Below are 18,587 nucleotides of genomic sequence, written 5' to 3'. Positions count from 1 at the left end.
TGATATTAAATCAGCACTAGCTATTATCATGTCTTGTTTTCTTCAAAATAGCTTTTCATATCATCACAGAAAATAATATCAAACATCCCATAATAAAACCATTCCAATTAATGAGTGAAAACTATATAAGGCTTCAAAGGCACATAATGGGAATCATGATTACCACATACTTTTATGTGTTTGAATCATTTCTTACAACAGGGAAACTATTCAGTATTCATACATGGGAGTTTGATTTATTTCACTTATGATTATGGTCTCAAGCTGCGTCCATTTATTTGTAAATGTCTCAATATGATCCTTCTTTATAGTACTCCATTGCATAAAATACCACAACTTTTTAATCCATTCCTCAGTTGATGGACACTTAGGTTGTTTCCAAGATCTGGCGATTACAAATTGTGCTGCTATAAACATGGGTGCACATATATCACTGTTGTACGATGCTTTCAGTTCTTCTGGGAATATGCCTAGAAGTGAAATAGATGATACAAATGGGACTTCCAATCCCAGCTTTTAGAGAAATCTCCAGAATGACTTCCACAGTGGTCGCACCAGTCTAAGTGCAGGAGAGTTCATTTTTCCACACAGCCTCTCTAACATTTGTTGTTGATGGTTTTCTTGATCCTGAGGCCAATCTTTCAGAAGTGAGATGGAATCTCAGTGTGATTTTAATTTGCATTTCTCTAAGCGTAATGATGATGAACATTTTTTCATGTATTTACTTGCCATTTGTATTTCTTCATCTGAGAAGTGTGTGTTCATCTCAGATGCCCATTTTTGGATTGGATCCTTGAATTTGGGGGTCTAATTTTTTTTTAATTCTTTACATGTTTTACAGAAGTCCTTTGTCTAGGGACAGTTCACTAAGATATTTTCACAGTTTGTGGGTTTTCTTTTCACTCTGCTGGAGATTTCTTTTCACATGCAGAAACTTTTTAATAAGAGATGATTCCAGTTATTGATTCTGGGAAGTATTTCCAATGTGGTTTGAGTCCTGTTCATGAATTCTCTACCAATCGTTATGTCTTCAAGTTTCTTACCCAACTTGTCTTCCAATAAATTTAGTGTTTCTGTTTTAATATTCAGATATTTCATCCATTTAGATTTTAATTTAGTTACATGGTGATAGGCATGGGTCTAGTTATAGTTTTTGGCATATGTAGAGACAGTTTTCCAACACCATTTATTAAAGAGACTATCGTTCTTCCAGTGAACCTGTTTGGCTCCTTTATCAAAGATAAGGTGTTTGAGTGTGTTTGTAGTTGTGGTTGTATCTTCTAATCTATTCCATTGATCTTCGGCTTTGTTTTGATTCCAGTTCCATGCTGATTTTACTACAGTTGCTTTGTAGTATAACTTCAAGTCAAGGATTGTGATGCCTCCTGCCTTGCCCTTGTTACTTAGAACGGTCTTTGCTATTCTAGGTCTCTTCTCACTCCAGATGAATTTAAGAAGTGATTTCTCAAGATCTATGAAGTATGTTGATGGTATTTTTATTGGGATTGCATTGAATCTGTTTAAGATTTTTGGCTATTTTCACAATATTTATTCTTCCTATACATGAGCAAGGGATGTATTTCCATTTTCTGAGATCATCTTCAATTTCTTTTTTCAGTGTATTATAATTTTCCCTGTAAAGATCTTTCACTTCTTTCATGAGAGTAATTCCTAAATATTTCATTTTTTTGGTTGCTACTGTGAAGGGTGTGTTTTCTCTTATTTCTCTCTCTGTGATTTTGTTTTTGGTGTATAGGAATGCTATTGATTTTTGAGAATTGATTTTGTATCCAGCTACATTACTAAATTTGTTTATTATATCTAAGAGTCTTTCAATGGAATTTTGGGGGTCTTCTACATAGAGTATCATGTCATCTGCAAACAATGATAATTTAATTTCTGTTTTTCCTATCTTATCCCTTTTATTTCTCTCTCTTGTCTAATTGCTCTGGTTAGTATTTCCTATAGCATATTAAATAGCACTTGTGATGAAAGACATCCTTGTCTTATGCCTGTTTTTAAAGTAAAGGGCTTCAAAATTTGGCCAGTTACTATTGCACTGGCTGCTGGTTTGTCACAGATGTCATTTATCATACTGAGGTAAAGACCATCTATTCCAATTTTCTATAAAGTTCTTATTATGAATGAAGATTGGACCTTATCAAAAGGCTTTTCTGCATCTATAGAAATGATCATGTGATTCTTACTCTTGGCTTTATTGATACGATGGATTACATTTATTGATTTACATATGTTGAACCATCCCTGCATGCCTGGCATGAATCCTACTTGGTCATGGTGTATAATCTTCTGGATGATTTGCTGCATCCTATTTGCCAATATTTTATTGAAGATTTTTGCATCTGTGTTACTTAGGGAGATTCGTCTATAGTTCTCTTTTTTAGTTGGGTCTTTCTCAAGTTTTGGTACTAGAGTAATATTTGCTTCCAGGAATGATTTAGGAATGATTGCTTTGCTTTCAGTTTCACTGAAGAATTTGAGGAGTGTCTGCATTAAGTCTTCTTTGTATTTCTTGTAGAATTTTGCAGTGAATCCATCTGGGCCTGGGCTCTTCTTTGTCGGTAAGGACTTAATTACATTTTCAATTTCATTAATAGAAATTGGGTTATTTAGCAGTTTTACATCTTCTTGACCTAGCTTTGGTACTTCATATGTTTCTAGGAATCTATTTCTTATGTGTTATCAAACCTTTGAGAGTACAGGTTTTCAAAATAGGTGTTGATGATCTTCTGTATTTCTATAGAGTCTGTAGTGATTGCCCCATTTTCATTTCTTATTGTATGAATTTGAGCTTTTTCTTGCCTGTTTTTAATAAGGTTTGCTAGGGGCTTATCAATTTTATTTATTTTTTCAAAGAACCAACTCTTTGATTCATTAATTCTTTGGATTGTTTTCTTTGTCTGTATTGAATTAATTTCTGCTCTTATTTTATAATTTCCTCTCTTCTTTTGGCGTTGGGCTTGACTTGCTCTTCTTTTTCTAGATGTGTGAGGTATAGCAGCAGGTTCTTTACTTGTATTCGTTTTGTTTTCCTGATGTGGGAACTCAGTGCAACAAATTTTCCTCTGAGGACAGCTTTCATTGCATCCTACAGATTCTAGTAAGTTGTATTTGTGTTTTTGTTTGCTTGTAGGTATTGTTTAATTTCCTCTGTAACCCACTGATTACTCTAAAGTGTGTTATTCAATTTCCATGTGTTTGTGGGACTTTTGCAGTATCTTTTATCATTAATTTCTAATTTCAAAGTGGTATGATCCAATAACATGCAAGGAATAATTTCAGCTCCTTTGCATTTATTTAATGTGTTCCGTGAGCTAATATATGGTCTGTTTTAGAAAATAACCCATTTACTGCTGAGAAGAATGTGTATTCGGTTGTTGTTGGGTGGAATATTCTGTATATGTCTATCAAGTTCATTTGTTCACATGTGTGATTCAGTTGTGTTATTTCTTTGCTGATTTTCTGTCTAGTTGATCTGTCCTTGGTGTCAGCAGTGTGTTAAGGTCTCCTGTTATAATTGTGTTACTGATAATTTGATTTTTTATTTTTGTTAATACTTGTTTTATATAACTGGGTGCTCTGAAATTTGGTGCATATATATTTAAGATAGTTATCTCTTCCTCTTGAAGTTTTTCCCTACCAAGTATTTAGTGACCTTTTTAATCTCTTCTGATCATTATTGGTTTAAAGTTCATATTGTCTGCAAACAGAATGGCTATTCCTGCTTTTGGGGGGTGGTTCCTGTTGTGTTAAGTATTGTTTTCCACCCTTTGACTTTCAGTCTGTGAGTATCCTTTTGGGTTAGATGGGCTTCTTGTAGATAGCATATGGTTGAATTTTGTTTCCTGATCCATTCTGCCAGTCTGTTTCTTTTAATTTGTACATTGAGACCATTTATAACTGTTATATGTTGGTTTATTGTTGACATGTTATCTTTCTGCTGTTGCATCTTTATCTTTCTGTTCTGTTTACTTGTCTGCTTTGCTTAGTGGTTTTTCCTAAGTGTATCTAAACTGTCTTTCAATATTCTTTTCAGGGTTGGCTTGGTGATCAGCAAGTTCTTCAGCTGTTTTTTGTCATTGAAGTATCTTATTTCTCTACCGATTTTGAAGGACAGTTTTTCAGTCATTCTAGGCTGGAAATCATTTTCCTTTAGGATCTGGATTACTTCACTCCGTGATCTTCTTGACTTTATTATTTGTGCTGAGAAGTCTCCTGTGATTCTGATAGGTTTTCCTTTATAAGTGATCTGTCTTTTCTCTCTGACAGCTTTTAATATTCTATTCTTATGTTGGATTTCTGGGATGGTGATTATTATATGCCTGGGTGTAGTTTTATTTGGGTTATGGTTATTTGGAGTTCTATGTGCTTCATTGATCGTGATATCAGTTTCTGATCTCATGTTGGGAAATTTTCAGCTATTACTTCTCTAAATATCCTCTTGACATCCTTTATGTTGTCCCCTTCTTTTTCATTAATCCCTATCAATCTTATGTTGTTTTTCTTTGTGTCATCTTGCAATTGTTGAAGTGTTATTTCCTGGTTCCTTATTATTTTTAAAAGATCTTTACTTTCCTGTTCACTAGCTGCAATCTTGTCTTTGAAGTCTGAAATTCTATCTTTGCTTTCATTGAGGAGGTTTTTACAGATTTCAATGGACTTTTTGATTTTCTGTATCTCTCTTTGCATCTGCTTTATGTATTCTGATTGTTTCTTATATTGCTCATCCAGGGATTCTATCCTTTTGTTTAGTTCCTCCAATTTTTAACTTTGTCTTCTTTAAGTATGTTCAACATCTCCTTCATTTCTTTTATCATTTCTTCATTTACCTGGGAGATTATTTCTGGTTTGAATTCCTTTAAAGCTTCCTGGTCTTGTTTCTTTACTTCAGTTGCAATTATGCCTGATATTTGAGGTGTATGGCATATATTTTCTTCTATGTACATCACTCCTAAGGTTTCTTTGGATGGGCTGGAGGTTTGAGATTGTAATTGGTCTTTCATTTTGTTGTTTTTCTGTATTTCTGTGTTTCAAGTGTTATTCCAAGGCTTCCCCAGGGTCTGTTGCTAATCGTCTTCTATGCCCTCAGCCCCTGGGACTTTGGCCACCCAGTTTCTTGAGAGTGTCACTGTGGGTGGGGCAGCCCGGCTCAAGCCCAGCCTCTGGAACTGATGGAACCCCCTTGCTTAGAACTCCAGAGTCCACCAAGCACGGCCAGGAGTGGGGAGGCCATTGCAGGCCCACTCAGCACCCGCTGCACTGTTCCAGTGCACCCAGAAGACACCAAACTGTTCTTTTTGTTTTTTTATCTCTGTGTATTTTTCAAATGGTAAGTGATTCATTACAAGAACTCCCGTACTCCAATACTGTCAGTCCCAAATCATTATTTGTTTTACTTTATTAGATTCATATTATGAGGTATATTCTACCTGGATGTTCATTCTACAAACTTCTGATTGCAACCAAATAACATCAGTTTTGTGTATTTGTCCATCCAGTCACCAAACAGTTCCTCGTTTTTTACTGAATACTTCTTCCACATCAAATGTTTGAATAAATTCTCATTATTCTGCATTCTGAAAACTTTAATATTTTTATTTATCTCCATCATCAAATCCTGTGTCATATAGATTAAGGATTCTACACAAAGAATACCTTGGGAAGCATTTTTTAAAAAAGACAATTTCAGAGGATATCTAGTGAGGACATGGAAAAGGAAAATGCAACGCTTATGACAGAATTTGTTGTCGCAGGACTTACAAATCATTAAGGGCTACAGGTCTCCCTGTTCCTACTGTTCTTGGTGATATACCTCATCACCATTATGGGGAACCTTAGTCTAATAGTGCTCATCTAGAATGACTCTCATCTTCATATCCCCATGTACTTGTTCCTTTGCAGTCTAGCCTTTGTTGATGCTTGAATATCTTCTGCAGTGATCCCCAGTATTGTGGCCAACTTGTTAGCCAAGAGCAAGTTGATGTCTCTCTCTGAATGCATGATACAATTTTTTGCTTCTGCATTTGTGTAACCACACAAATCTTTCTTTTAAGGACAATGGCTTATGATCACTATATTGTCATATGCAAACCTTTACTTTAGCCAGTTATTACATCCAGTAGACTATGCATTCACCTACTGGTTTTATCATTTATAGGTGGTTTTCTTTATTCTTTAATTCATGAGCGGCTTTTACTTGTACTAACTTTCTGTAATTTCAACACAATGCATCACATTTATCATGACATTATACCATTGTTTGTTTAAGATTTCCTGTACTGACCCTTTCTTTTAATTTTCCAATGGTATTTATTTTGTCTGGTTAAATTCAAATATTCAACATTATGATTCTTCTTCTGTCATATACACTAGTTCAAGCCCAGCATGAACCATGTCTTGAGACCTTGTCTCAAAAAAATAGTAAATAACTAAGCAGAGAAGCTGCTACAGAAAATCTTTAGTTATATATGTATATGTATGGGGAAGTGTTCAGAGATTTTGCAGTTAAAATTGTCTGCTCCTCCTTTTGTTCTCTGATTAAATAAGTCTGTGAAACATCTTAATGTTTTAAGGTGATACAAATAAAACTCTTTAAATGTTAAAATTATGTTTAATTTCACAATGTAAAAATTTAAACAGATATGTTATATAAAATACTGCAGAAGACAGATGAAAGCATCATTCCAGCTGATACATTCTTTGTGAGTTTATTAATGCAATAGATACTAAAATAGCATCATTTCTTTTAAAATGGCTTAGGTAGGATATGTAACAGAGTTGGATAACCTGGAGACTCGTATCATATTGACTCCATTTTGCAGGTTTGTTTTTGGTTGAATAGACAAAAAAAAACCAGGAAATCTACTAGCTGTTTAGACTTCCTTTTTTCACTTTATTGGTAAATGGTAAATTTTTATCACCTGACTTTTCATGAAATTGGAGCATGATCTAAAAAAGAAAAAAAGAGACTGTGAAGGCAGAGCCACCACTAAAAGCACACAGAGCTCATTCTCTTATTGTAATGAGATGGGGTTTGTTGACTCATTTTGTTTATGATGTTTTAGAGGCTTTCTTTGGATGATACCAGGTAGACTGAAAAGCTTTACTAATTTAGAGAGCTAACAGATGAAGCTGGATAAAGTTAGTATAGATGTCAAGAATAAAGTGGCAAAATTAAAAAAATAAATTTCCTCAATCTTCTGGAAATTAAAAAAAAGGAATTTAGTAACATCATAAACACTATTCAAACATGTTACTAAAACAAATGGCTTTGGAAGAGCAGATAATATCAAGATATAGTGCTATGGTACCCAGTGAATGTTGGATAATGAGAAAATTTGGAAGTTTTGTGCTTACAAAGTCCTCAAATGCTATCTTTCCTTCATACTCCATACACTTTAAGTATAGGGAGCCATCTTCCTCACCACCCTTGCCCTTCTACTCCCTATTGAAATTTCACACATAACCTCACTGATCTTAATTAGGTTCTTAGTCTAAAAGTTACCTATGTATTTAGGAAATTTTTTGTTTCTTATCTCTTCCACCTTGCTTATACTAGCTTCATTCCCAAATATTGATACCAAACATCTCTTCCTACACAGACTTTTCCTTAAATTATATCCTTCTTCAACAACTTTAATAAATGCCTTACTATCAAAGTTTGTACATATGTATTGTATATAAATAGATATGAATATATAAATGTAAATATAAATAAAGGTACCTATGGATGTGTTTGTTCATGTGGGTATATAGTTTGCATGATTTACATATATTCTTCCACTTGTATTCGCTCATCCTGAATTATTTTGGGGGCATTTGTTTGCTTTGTTTTTTGTTGTTTATTTGTTTTCTGGTTTTGGTTTTGGTTTTGGTTCTAGGACCTGTGTGCCCACTAATTATTAAAATACTGAGAAAGGATGTAGACTAAATAGCCCATGCTGGGCCTTGAACTTGAGATCCTTCTGTCTCAGTATTCTGAAGTGATGGGGTTATATTGAGGTATTTTCTAAAACCTTTAGCTTAATTCTTGGTATCTTTTTTTCCTACAATTGTAAGTGGAAACAATCTTGTGGCCAAAATGTGTTACTGAAAGCCTTCTGGATACATCTCACTCCTTCTGGCACACACTTTTTCTCATATAGCTCTGGTCATTGCAGAAATCATGTAGTGTAACACACTTTGAATTAAGTTACAATTGAAATGGTATTCTACCTAGAGGTCTACCTCAAATGTTATGCCCTCCATGAAAATAATTTATTTCTTCCAAAATATGTATGCTAGTTAGGTAATATAACTGACGATATTGTCTGTGAATATTTTCTAGATTACCTGAAGGGAAAATTGCTATTTTGGGCAATAGGCCACCCAAAATACATGAATTGGAGTAGTTCTGTAGTGTGATATCTTGTGAAACAAAATTTGATTAAAGTACTTGTAAAATTTAAATCTGATATATATATCAGATACTATATATATATATATATATATAGTATGTAATATATGACAGCTTTCAAAATGTATAAAAAATGTTAGAAATCCAATTAAAATGAGCAAAGACAAATGACAATTCACTTGACAAATTAGGGCAAAAAGACATTGAACATCATTGATCATAAGTTAAATGCAAATTAAACCTCATTGAGATATCACAACTTATTAAAATGAATACATTTGGAAAGATTATCCATATTAGAAGTAGTAATGTAAAATTTTGTTGCCAAAAATAGGCAACTGTGTGGACTAAAAGATAATCCCCCAAAATGAGGAATCCGTCAGTTTATAACAAATTTTTATTAGGTTAACAACTGCCTGTGTATATAATATTGTTTTTTCCCTTTCCTGCAAAGCACTTGTATGAATTCATTTTCATATACACTGTTTTTCTCTTCTTATTTCCTTGTAATTGAAAAGTCTTAAAAACCCAGATAATTAATTAAGATGTTTTTTGATTTTCCAATTTCTTGTTGGTGGAAGTTAACAAACTTTTATTGTGCATACAGTTGTATACCATGCTTCAGATATCAAATCTAAATGCCACAACAGATACAGCTTTTTCCTGTATGTTTATTGACAAGTTCTACTGCTAATAACCTGAAAGAAAACATGAACATGTCATTATTATGTTAAAATTTCTCACTCAGGCCATGGACCTCAGAGACAGGTAGGAGCATTAGTCTCCTCTCCTCCTTACCCCACAGACCTAGGAGGCTAACAGGATTGTCAGTCTCCCCTCCTCCTTCAGCCATGGACCTAGGAGGTTGGCAAGAGTATTGGTCTCCCCTCCTCCTTGACCCATAGACCTAGGAGACTGGCAGAAGTGTCAGTCTCCCCTCCTCACCCTAGAGACCTCACAGGCTAACTGGATCATTGGTCATCCTTCCCCCCATCTAAAAGACTGTAAAAGAATGCAGCAGCCCACAGACAATTGGCAATCCCTTTCATGGTGGGCTGGTGGAAGCCCCAGGAATACCTCACCCACACAGAGGATCTCAGTGGGCCTGCAACAGTGTGGTGAGTTTCTCCCTCAAAAAGAGGACCTCAGTGAGTAAACATAAGCAGCAGCAAACCCGCCACTCCAAGCTATAGGACTTTTGTGACCCTGGAAAGAGTGTGTGCAAGTCCTCCTCCTATACAGAGAACAACAGGTGGGTTGAGGAGAGTGCTAATAAGTAAAAACTCAAAAGGGTCTATGAGGCCACCAGTGACACTATAGAGTCCCAGCTGAGATGCACACTATACCTGGGTAGACCTGGAGGCCTGGAGCAGCCTAAATGCACAGCTACTGAAGACATAGATAACAAAGCACAGAAGCATAGGAAAATGATGGAAACATTGAATGAGCAATACTGAAAAGAAGTAGAATGCATGAAACAAATTCAAAGAGATATCCAGGAAATAAACAATTTCATTGAAAGCTGGCAAAACCATTTAAATGAAGCTGAGGATAGACTTTCAGATCTTGAAGGCAAGATTACAGCTAGAGATCATGAACAGAAAGAACTTTTAAGAATAATGAGGGAACATGAAATAACAATTCAACACTTCCAGACAATGCAAAGAGAAGCAATATAAGACTAATAGGCATCAATTAAAATGCAGAAGTCAACTCAAATGACATAAAAGCTTGCAGAAGTAATAGAAAATTTCACAAACATGAAAAAAGAATCACATATACAAATCAGTGGGGCATATAGAATGGCAAACAGTCATAACCAAAATAAGTCAACAACCAGACATATAATAATTAAGGTCCCCGAATTTCAGCATAAAATCCAGATACTAAAAGCTGTTAGAGAAAAGACACAACTCACCTATCAAGAAAAGCCCATTAAAATCATGGCATACTTCTCAGTACAAACCCTCAAGTCAAGACGAGCTTGTAGTGAAGCATTTCAATTCCTGAAAGAAACTAACTTTCAACCCAGATTGGTGTCCCCTGTAAAACTTTCTTTGAACACTAATGGAGAAAAAAGATACTTCCATGACAAAGAACAACTGAAGAAATTCATACCCACCAAACCAACCTTACAAAGAATACTGAAAGACATAACTAGAGAGAGAAAAAAATGATGACAATTCCCAGAACAACAACAGAAAGAAATGACCAGGCACAGCAAGCAATAAAGCAACATGACAAATCAGGAAAACAACATGACAAAGTTGAACCAGTACATATAAGTTTTATCCATCAATGTGAATGGCCTCAATTCACCAATTAAAGTAGATTGACAGCATGGATCAAGAAACAGGATCCAATAATATGCTGTATACAAGAAACACATCTGGATCAAAAAGAAACTCATAGTCTAAAAATTAAAGTATGGAAAACAATATTTCATGTGACAGGAGCACAGAACAAAGCAGGGATCGCTATTTTGTTTGCAGACAATATGAACTTCAAATGAAAAATGATCAAAAGAGATTTTAAACAGGTTGCTACATACTCTTTAGGGGAAAAATTCAAGAGGAAGAACTAACAATCATAAATATATATGCATCAAATACAAGAGCACCTAACTGTGTAAGACAAATACTAAGAGACATGAAAAACCAAATACACAATAACACAATTGTAATAAGGGATCTTAGTATCTCAATTTCACAAGAGATAGATCAACTAGACAAAAAGTTGGCAAAGAATTAATAGAATTCAATCAAATCTATGAACAAATGGACTTAGTAGACATTTACAGGGTGTTCCAACCAACCACATCATAATGCACATTATTTTAAGCTGCATATGGGGAATTCTATAAAATAGACCATATATTAGCCCATAGAACATTCTTAAGTAAATACAAAGAGATTGAAATTATCTCATGCATATTATATGACCATAGGGCACTGAAATTGGAAGTGAATGTCAATAGAAACTGCAAAACATACATAAACACATGGACATTAAATAAAAACCTTCTAAAAAATAAATGGGTTACAGATGAAATTGAAGAAATTAAACAATACCTACAATTCGGTGAAAATGCAGATATAACATACTGAAACATATGGGACACAGAGAAAGTACAAACTCATGCAATAAGGAATGAAAATATGAAATTACTACAGAATACATGGAGATTTGGAAGATCATGAATACCTACTTTGAAAGTCTTTACTCACATAGGGAAGGAAACAGGGGGGAAATAGATTTCTAGAAAGATATGAACTAAGAAAGCTCAATTAAAAAGATACAACAATTTTGAATAACCTAGTACCAGCTATGGAAATTGAAAATGTGGTTAAAAGCAACAAAGAAAAGCCCAGGCCTTGATGGATTCACTACTGAATTCTATAAGAAATTTAAAGATTCAAGGCCAATACTCTTCAAAATCTTCAATGAAATTGAAAGGTAAACAATTCTTCCTTACTCATTCCTGGGGGCAAGTATATCACTCTGATACCAAAACCACAGAAAGACCCAACCAAAAGGAGAATTATAAGCCAATCTCCTTAAAGAACAATGATGCAAAGACGGTCAATAAAATACTGGCAAATAGAATGCAACAAATCATCAAGAAGATTATACAACATGACCAAGTGGGATTTATTTCAGGAATGCAGGGATGGTTTAACATATACAAATCAATAAATGTAATACACCATATCAACAGAGTCAAGGATAAAAATCATATGATCATCTCAATAGATACAATAAAAGCTTTTGAGAAAGGACAACACTTGATAAAAATGCTGCAGAAATTTGGAACAGATGGTATCTACCTCAATCTGATAAAAGCCATCTATGACAAATTAATAAAAAACAGTATTCTAAATGGACAAAAACTGAAAGCTTTCACTCTAAAACAGGAACAAGACAAAGATATCCACTATCACTACTCCTATTCAATATAGTTCTGGAATCATTAGCCAGAGTAATTAGACAAGAAAGAGAAATAAAAGGAATAAGGATAGGAAAAGAAGAAGTTAAATACTCATTATTTGCAGACAACATGATACTCTACATAGAAGACACCAAAAACTCTATTAAAAGACTACTAGAGGTAATAAACAAATTCAGCTGTGTACTGGATACAAAGTCAACACTCAAAAATCAATATCATTCCTGTACACAAACAAAAACTCACTGAGAGAAAAATTATGGAAATATTGCCTTTCACAATAGTATCTAAAAAACGAAATATTTAGGAATCAATCTAACCAAGAATGTAAACAGCCTATATGCTAAAAATTATGCTACGCTAAAAAAGAAGATTGAAGAGAATATTAGAAAATGGAAGGATATTCCTTGCTCTTGGCTAACAAGAACCAACATTGTGAAAATGGCCATATTCTCAAAACTGTTATATAGATTTAATGCAATCCTGATCAAAATACCATTAATATAGCTTGCATATCTAGAGAAAACACTCCTAACATTCATTTGGAAACAGACGAGATCTAGAATAGCAAAGGCAATTCTGGGCAACAAAGGCAAGGCAGGAGGCATCACAATCACAGAATTGAAATTATACTACAAAGCTACAATGATAAAATCAGCATGGTACTGACAATGAAACAGACCTGAGGATCAATGAAACAGATTAGAAGATGCAAACACAACTACAAAGACACTCAGCTACCTTATCTTTTACAAAGGCATCAAATATGTTCACTGGAAGAAGGATAGCCTCTTTAATAAATGGTGCTGGAAAAATTGGCTTTCAACATGTCAATGATTGAAACTAGACCAATGTCTATCACCATGCACTAAACTAAAGTCAAAATGGATCAAAGATCTAAATATTAAAATAGAAACACTAAATCTGCTAGGGGACAAAGTAGGTAGAAAACTTGAAGACACGGGGGTAGAACAAAATGAACAAAATGCAAACTGCATAGGAAATACTTCAAAGAATCAACAACTGGGATCTCTTCTTACTAAAAAGTTTTTGTACTTCAAAAGAAATCACCAACAAAGTGAAAAGAAAAGCCACAGAATGGGAAAGAATTTTAGCCAGTTGTCCCTCAGACAAATGACTTCTATCTAAAAAATATAAAAAACTGAAAAACATCAGTCCCCCCAAAATTCAAAGACCCATTCCAAAAATGGGCATCAAAGATGAACACACTCTTCTCAGATAATAAAGTACAAATGGCAAATAAATACATGAAGACATGTTCAAATCACTGGTCATTCAAGAAATGCAAATTAAGGGGCTCAGTGGCATGTATACCTACCTGGCAAGTGCAAGGTCATGAGTTCAATGCCCAGTACCACCAAAAAAATTGCAAATTAAAACAACACTGAGATTTCATTTCACTGCAGAAAGAAGAGCTTCCATCAAGAAATCAACTGATAACAAATGTTGCCAGGGCAGTAGGGGAAAAGGAACACTTCTGCACTGTTGGTAGGAGTTTAGAACGGTACAATCACTGAAAATCAGTGTGGAAGTTTCTCAAAAACTAGGAATGGAAGTCTCATTCAATCCAGCTATTCCCTTTGTGGATATTTTCCCATAAAGATTTAAAATGTCATGCCACAGTGACATGTGTACACCCATGTTTACAGCAGTACAATTTGCAATAGCTAAATCTTGGAAACACTCCAAACGCACACACATCAGCTCAGAATAGATAAAAATGGTATGGTATTTTTATACAATGGAATATTGCTCAGGTATTAAAAGGTATAATTGAACCTTTTATAGGTAAATGGAGGCAACTTGAAACCATACTCGTAAGTGAAATAAATCAAACTCGCATTTACAAATATAGTCTTCCTAGTATGAAAAATAATAAAAAATGAAAACTGAAAGTGTAATAAGGCCCAAAATGTACAATAGATATTATAATAATGAAAGAGAAACGAAGTGCTCAAAAGAAAATAATGACATGGGTGGGGAAAGGAGAAAAAGAAGAAAGGGAAAGATTATATGTATGTAGATTACATATATAACTGTGTGTATATGTATGCAAGATAGATAACTAGACTACCAATCTCTGTTAGTTCAAAAAATAGAATAGCTTGTGCTGTCACTGTTCGATTGTTTGATCATTTTTTGTGCCTAGATCTTGTAACCTGAACTAGTTCTAAGATAACAATATGCAATATATTAACTCATGTTAATTTCCTACTTTTAAAAATTCTGTAACAATTCTAACCTTGTTTTGCGTTTTAAAATAAATTTTTCTCAAATGCAGTATGTTGGAGAAGCAATAAAAGTCCTGACCCAACCTCCAAGCCCTGTTTACTGTTATCTATGCGACTTGGTTGGTCACACCTGGTTCTTCCCTGGCCTCTCCTTTTAAATGATATTCCCAGTTGCAATGTTTTACTTATCTAATGAGCCAGACTCTACTAAATCTCCTGCATGTAACCAATGTCTACAGTTAGCATTACTCTGTTAGCAGTACAAACTGTTCAGACCCTGGTGTAACTGCTGAATGTGAATCTGCATTTCTGTGAGATCTCCATGCAAATTGTATACACCGAGGTTTCAGAAGCAAAATTCTGTGTCTCGTCTCTTAGAGCTCTTTTGTCTTACTGTTTCTCTGCCTCTTCCGTGGACATTCACTAGTAAAGTTTCTCATTAGATTTCAGCTTGAACTGGCATAACTAGAGATATTTCTAGAATCTGAACTGTAATTTTGCAGTCAGATCCCAAAGGGAATTCAAAACTTTGTCCTTATTAAGCTTGTATTTTGATTACTTTGGACAAAACCGTCCAAATTAGAACACTCAGAACAGCACATTTTATGTATGAAGCTTTCCTAAATCTATCAGAAATGCCACATGGATTAGAAAATAGTGAATCGAGTATAATATCAATTGCTTAAACTAGCACTGCCTAGAATGACTTGATGTTTATGATTTCAAAGTCTGTGATATCCTGTGGGGCAAACTGAGGCTCTCTGTAGATTGTCCAAATCTATAATGCCCAGTAGAACAGTTCTCTAAAAGGAGTCTTTAGGTTTTCTTGGGGAATTGAGTTTCCCAGTCCTTTCTCTTTTGACAAGAGCACAGTTTTAAAAGTGGCTGATTCATATTTTGGTAGACAAATTCATATACACAACATGTTCTCAGCTTGGGAAGTGAAGCCTCCAAAATGATTCAGTGTGCCAAGAATTTCTACCTATATTTTTATCTCTCCTATGCTATAAATATATTTTTCTACTTTATAAAGCTTAACATTTTTAAAGGATAACTATAATTTCTTTCAAGATATGGGTAAGAAATAAATTATTTATAAAACATTTATTATTCTTTATGGAGTAAAGTAAAATTTTTGCTTATTTTATAACAAGCTAAGTTTAGGTTTAAGGATGTCAAAACAAACAAATGGAAATGAAAAACTTTTAAGGATTATATGTGTACTTTATTTTCAAAATTAAAGGCTGGATAAATAAAACACCTACCTATAAGACTGCATCTGTTTGGGGACTAGTGTAAATGAGGGTAGTCATCAATTTTTAAAAATCCTTTGAAATTTGCAGGGCTGCAACAAACTTGACACCGCTGTATCACTTAGCATTAGAAAGTATTATAAAACTGTCCCACTTTGGCATTGCCCATTTCTAACACTTTGTCTGCAAGGCAGCCCACCATGTCTACAAATTTTTGTGGCTCAGAAAGAACTGTTATTCTTCCATGATCACCTGCTAGCCATTTTGACTTTTATGTTACAGTGTAACTCAGTTCTCATCCCTACAATAACTGTGATAAAATTTATATATGAACAACGTTTAGACAGTGCTAGTATATCATGAATACATAATTTGTTAGAAAACTTATTTGTTGGTTTGTTTGTTTGTTTGTTTTTAAGACAGGGTTTGTAACTTTTTACAAACCTATTATATATTCATTTTACTTTCAAAGAATAACAAAATTAGTTTATTACTTGGTGTGACAATAAAAGATCTATGTCAATATAATATATAGATTGGTTGTTGAGTTTTCCTGTTGAACTAATTACAGAACATGATGATACAAAAAGATGATGCAAAGGAATCTCTTGTACTCTAGAATTTTCTTTTGTACCTCAGCTATGGAAAAATACTCCAGTTCCTCTTAGAAGCCAGGATAAAAAATTATCAGGATCAGCATAATCACTAATCTTTTCAGGTTCATATGGAGGAAGAAAAAACTTAAAATGTACAAGTAGAAATTTTAGCTTTAAGTTTAATGGATATTTGTGTATAACCTGTTAGAAACATTTCTCCTGGAACTAAGTCATCTAAATCAACAAAGTATGAATTTAAAGAGACAAAAAAGACTAACTTTACTAATGAATCACTCGTTATGATGAATGGTACTAATCTTACATCTGGTTCTTATTGTCTCTTGAATCATCTCAGTGACTAAAATTGCACCATATATTTGAGGCTGGTTCATAAGATATATTACTTCTGGGAGAATCTTTCCCTCCACCACCAAAATATCATTACCTAGCTTTTATTGTACTTTGGTCTTAATAGGGACACTCCACTCTTCTATCAAACTAACTTCTTCAAATGATGGAAATACAATACAACTTACAAATTCAATTAGTAGATACAAATTCTCACATTTCATTTGCTGTGATTTTTTTTTCAACAAAAGCAATGGAAAACCAAAATGGATAAATTTTTCGTAGGAATTTCATGTTTCACATATGTTATTTCTGGCATATTTATTTCATGATGGAATATAAGTCTGTATTCATGTGTCTTATTCAATTATTTGTTTACAGTATCAAATATATGAGACATGGTAATTATTAAAGTACATGAATTATTTCTGAAGTCTGAAGAGTCCAAAATAAGGTATTCCTATGTTTGGTGTTAGAGGCACTTATGATACCCATTTTGTAGTTGTTTTGTAGAAATGCAGAACTCAAGAGTTTTGGTGTCATGCTGGCATCAATCTAGATTTTAAACAAAATTATGTGAAGCCAGAGAGATATTCAAAAGAAACTTATACATGATGTGTAGTTGTGTCATTAAAGTGGAGCCACAATGAGGAGCTGAAAAATTCAGAGCCATCAGGAATATGCATGCTGATTATTACAGAGTTACCATATGATCTAAGACCATCAAAGACATGGAAAGTGAGGGCATGAAATATTGGTGATCTACTCACCAATTCAGTGTGTATAAGGCAGTGGATTTAGACGTTAAATATTTAATGTCTTTCCTTCTTGCTTTCCATGTGGTTTTGTGACAATTACTCGATTGTATGTGCTTAGGTCTCCCTTGTGAAATAGGAATGTAAATACACAGATGAGGCACTTTTCATTAATGTTGAACCATGTTATTCTTTTAGGATAATTGAGAATGGAAGAATCTGTTATAGGTCAATGGAGTCCCTAAAATTTTCAGGTATTGGAAACTTGGTCCAAAATGTGATGATATTATGGGTTAATAACACCTTTAACTGGTGGCTTAATGAACTATAAAAAGTGGAACGAAGTTACATTTTTTCCTTCTACAGATAAATGATCACTCTAAAGTTCTTGAGGTCTCGGGCATAAATGGTACCTGCACATCTCTTTAGGGCAAATGAGAGGACAAAATATGAAGATACTTTCTACAGGAGCCAAGAACCCAATTTTCGTTCCACAAGAAAGTGGATAACATACTGAAGTTGGTTGGAAGTGTGGAGATTTACATTATTTCTCTGTGTTCCTCTCCCCTCTTTTTCACATTAGAAAAGACCCACACACACGTGAAGATAGGTATAGAGTGATTTGAAGTGAACAGGCCCTTCCATTACCTCAGATTTAGTTTTGAATAAACACTTTTTCATTTACACAAAAAGCAAACAAGCAAACAAACCTGACCATATTTATCTAAGTGAGCAGTAACAGTTTGAAATGCAGCCAGAAATCATTGATGTGGGACCAGAGCATTTACACATAAAGTTTCATGGCTCTCTCTAGATTAGAGCTTTACCATTTTAAATGCCCCTGACTATTAACATTTATGTTATTGTAAACTTTATTCATAATAGTTTACATTTGGTGAAATATTTTTTAAAATTCATTATTTCAATGAAGTTCAAATGTCCAGGAAACCATTTCAGACACTTTTGAATCAGGTTCTATTATTGTACCTAAAGACTCAATTTCAAGTTTTCATTACAACTC

General features: G+C 34.0%; 1 pseudogene; it reads left to right on the top strand.

Annotated features, from left to right (window-relative positions):
- The first annotated feature begins 5,728 nt into the window (after positions 1–5,728).
- Positions 5,729–18,587, top strand: part of LOC106026635 (olfactory receptor 5H18-like) — a 44,393-nt pseudogene continuing 31,534 nt past the window's right edge.

The sequence above is a fragment of the Cavia porcellus genome, unplaced genomic scaffold (genome assembly GCF_034190915.1).
Source record: "Cavia porcellus strain 051 isolate PalLab524CR breed Dunkin Hartley unplaced genomic scaffold, mCavPor4.1 scaffold_7, whole genome shotgun sequence".
Lineage (NCBI taxonomy): Eukaryota > Metazoa > Chordata > Mammalia > Rodentia > Caviidae > Cavia > Cavia porcellus.
The sequence above is the reverse complement of the archived record's forward strand: the minus strand, read 5'-3'. Positions and strand labels throughout refer to the sequence as shown.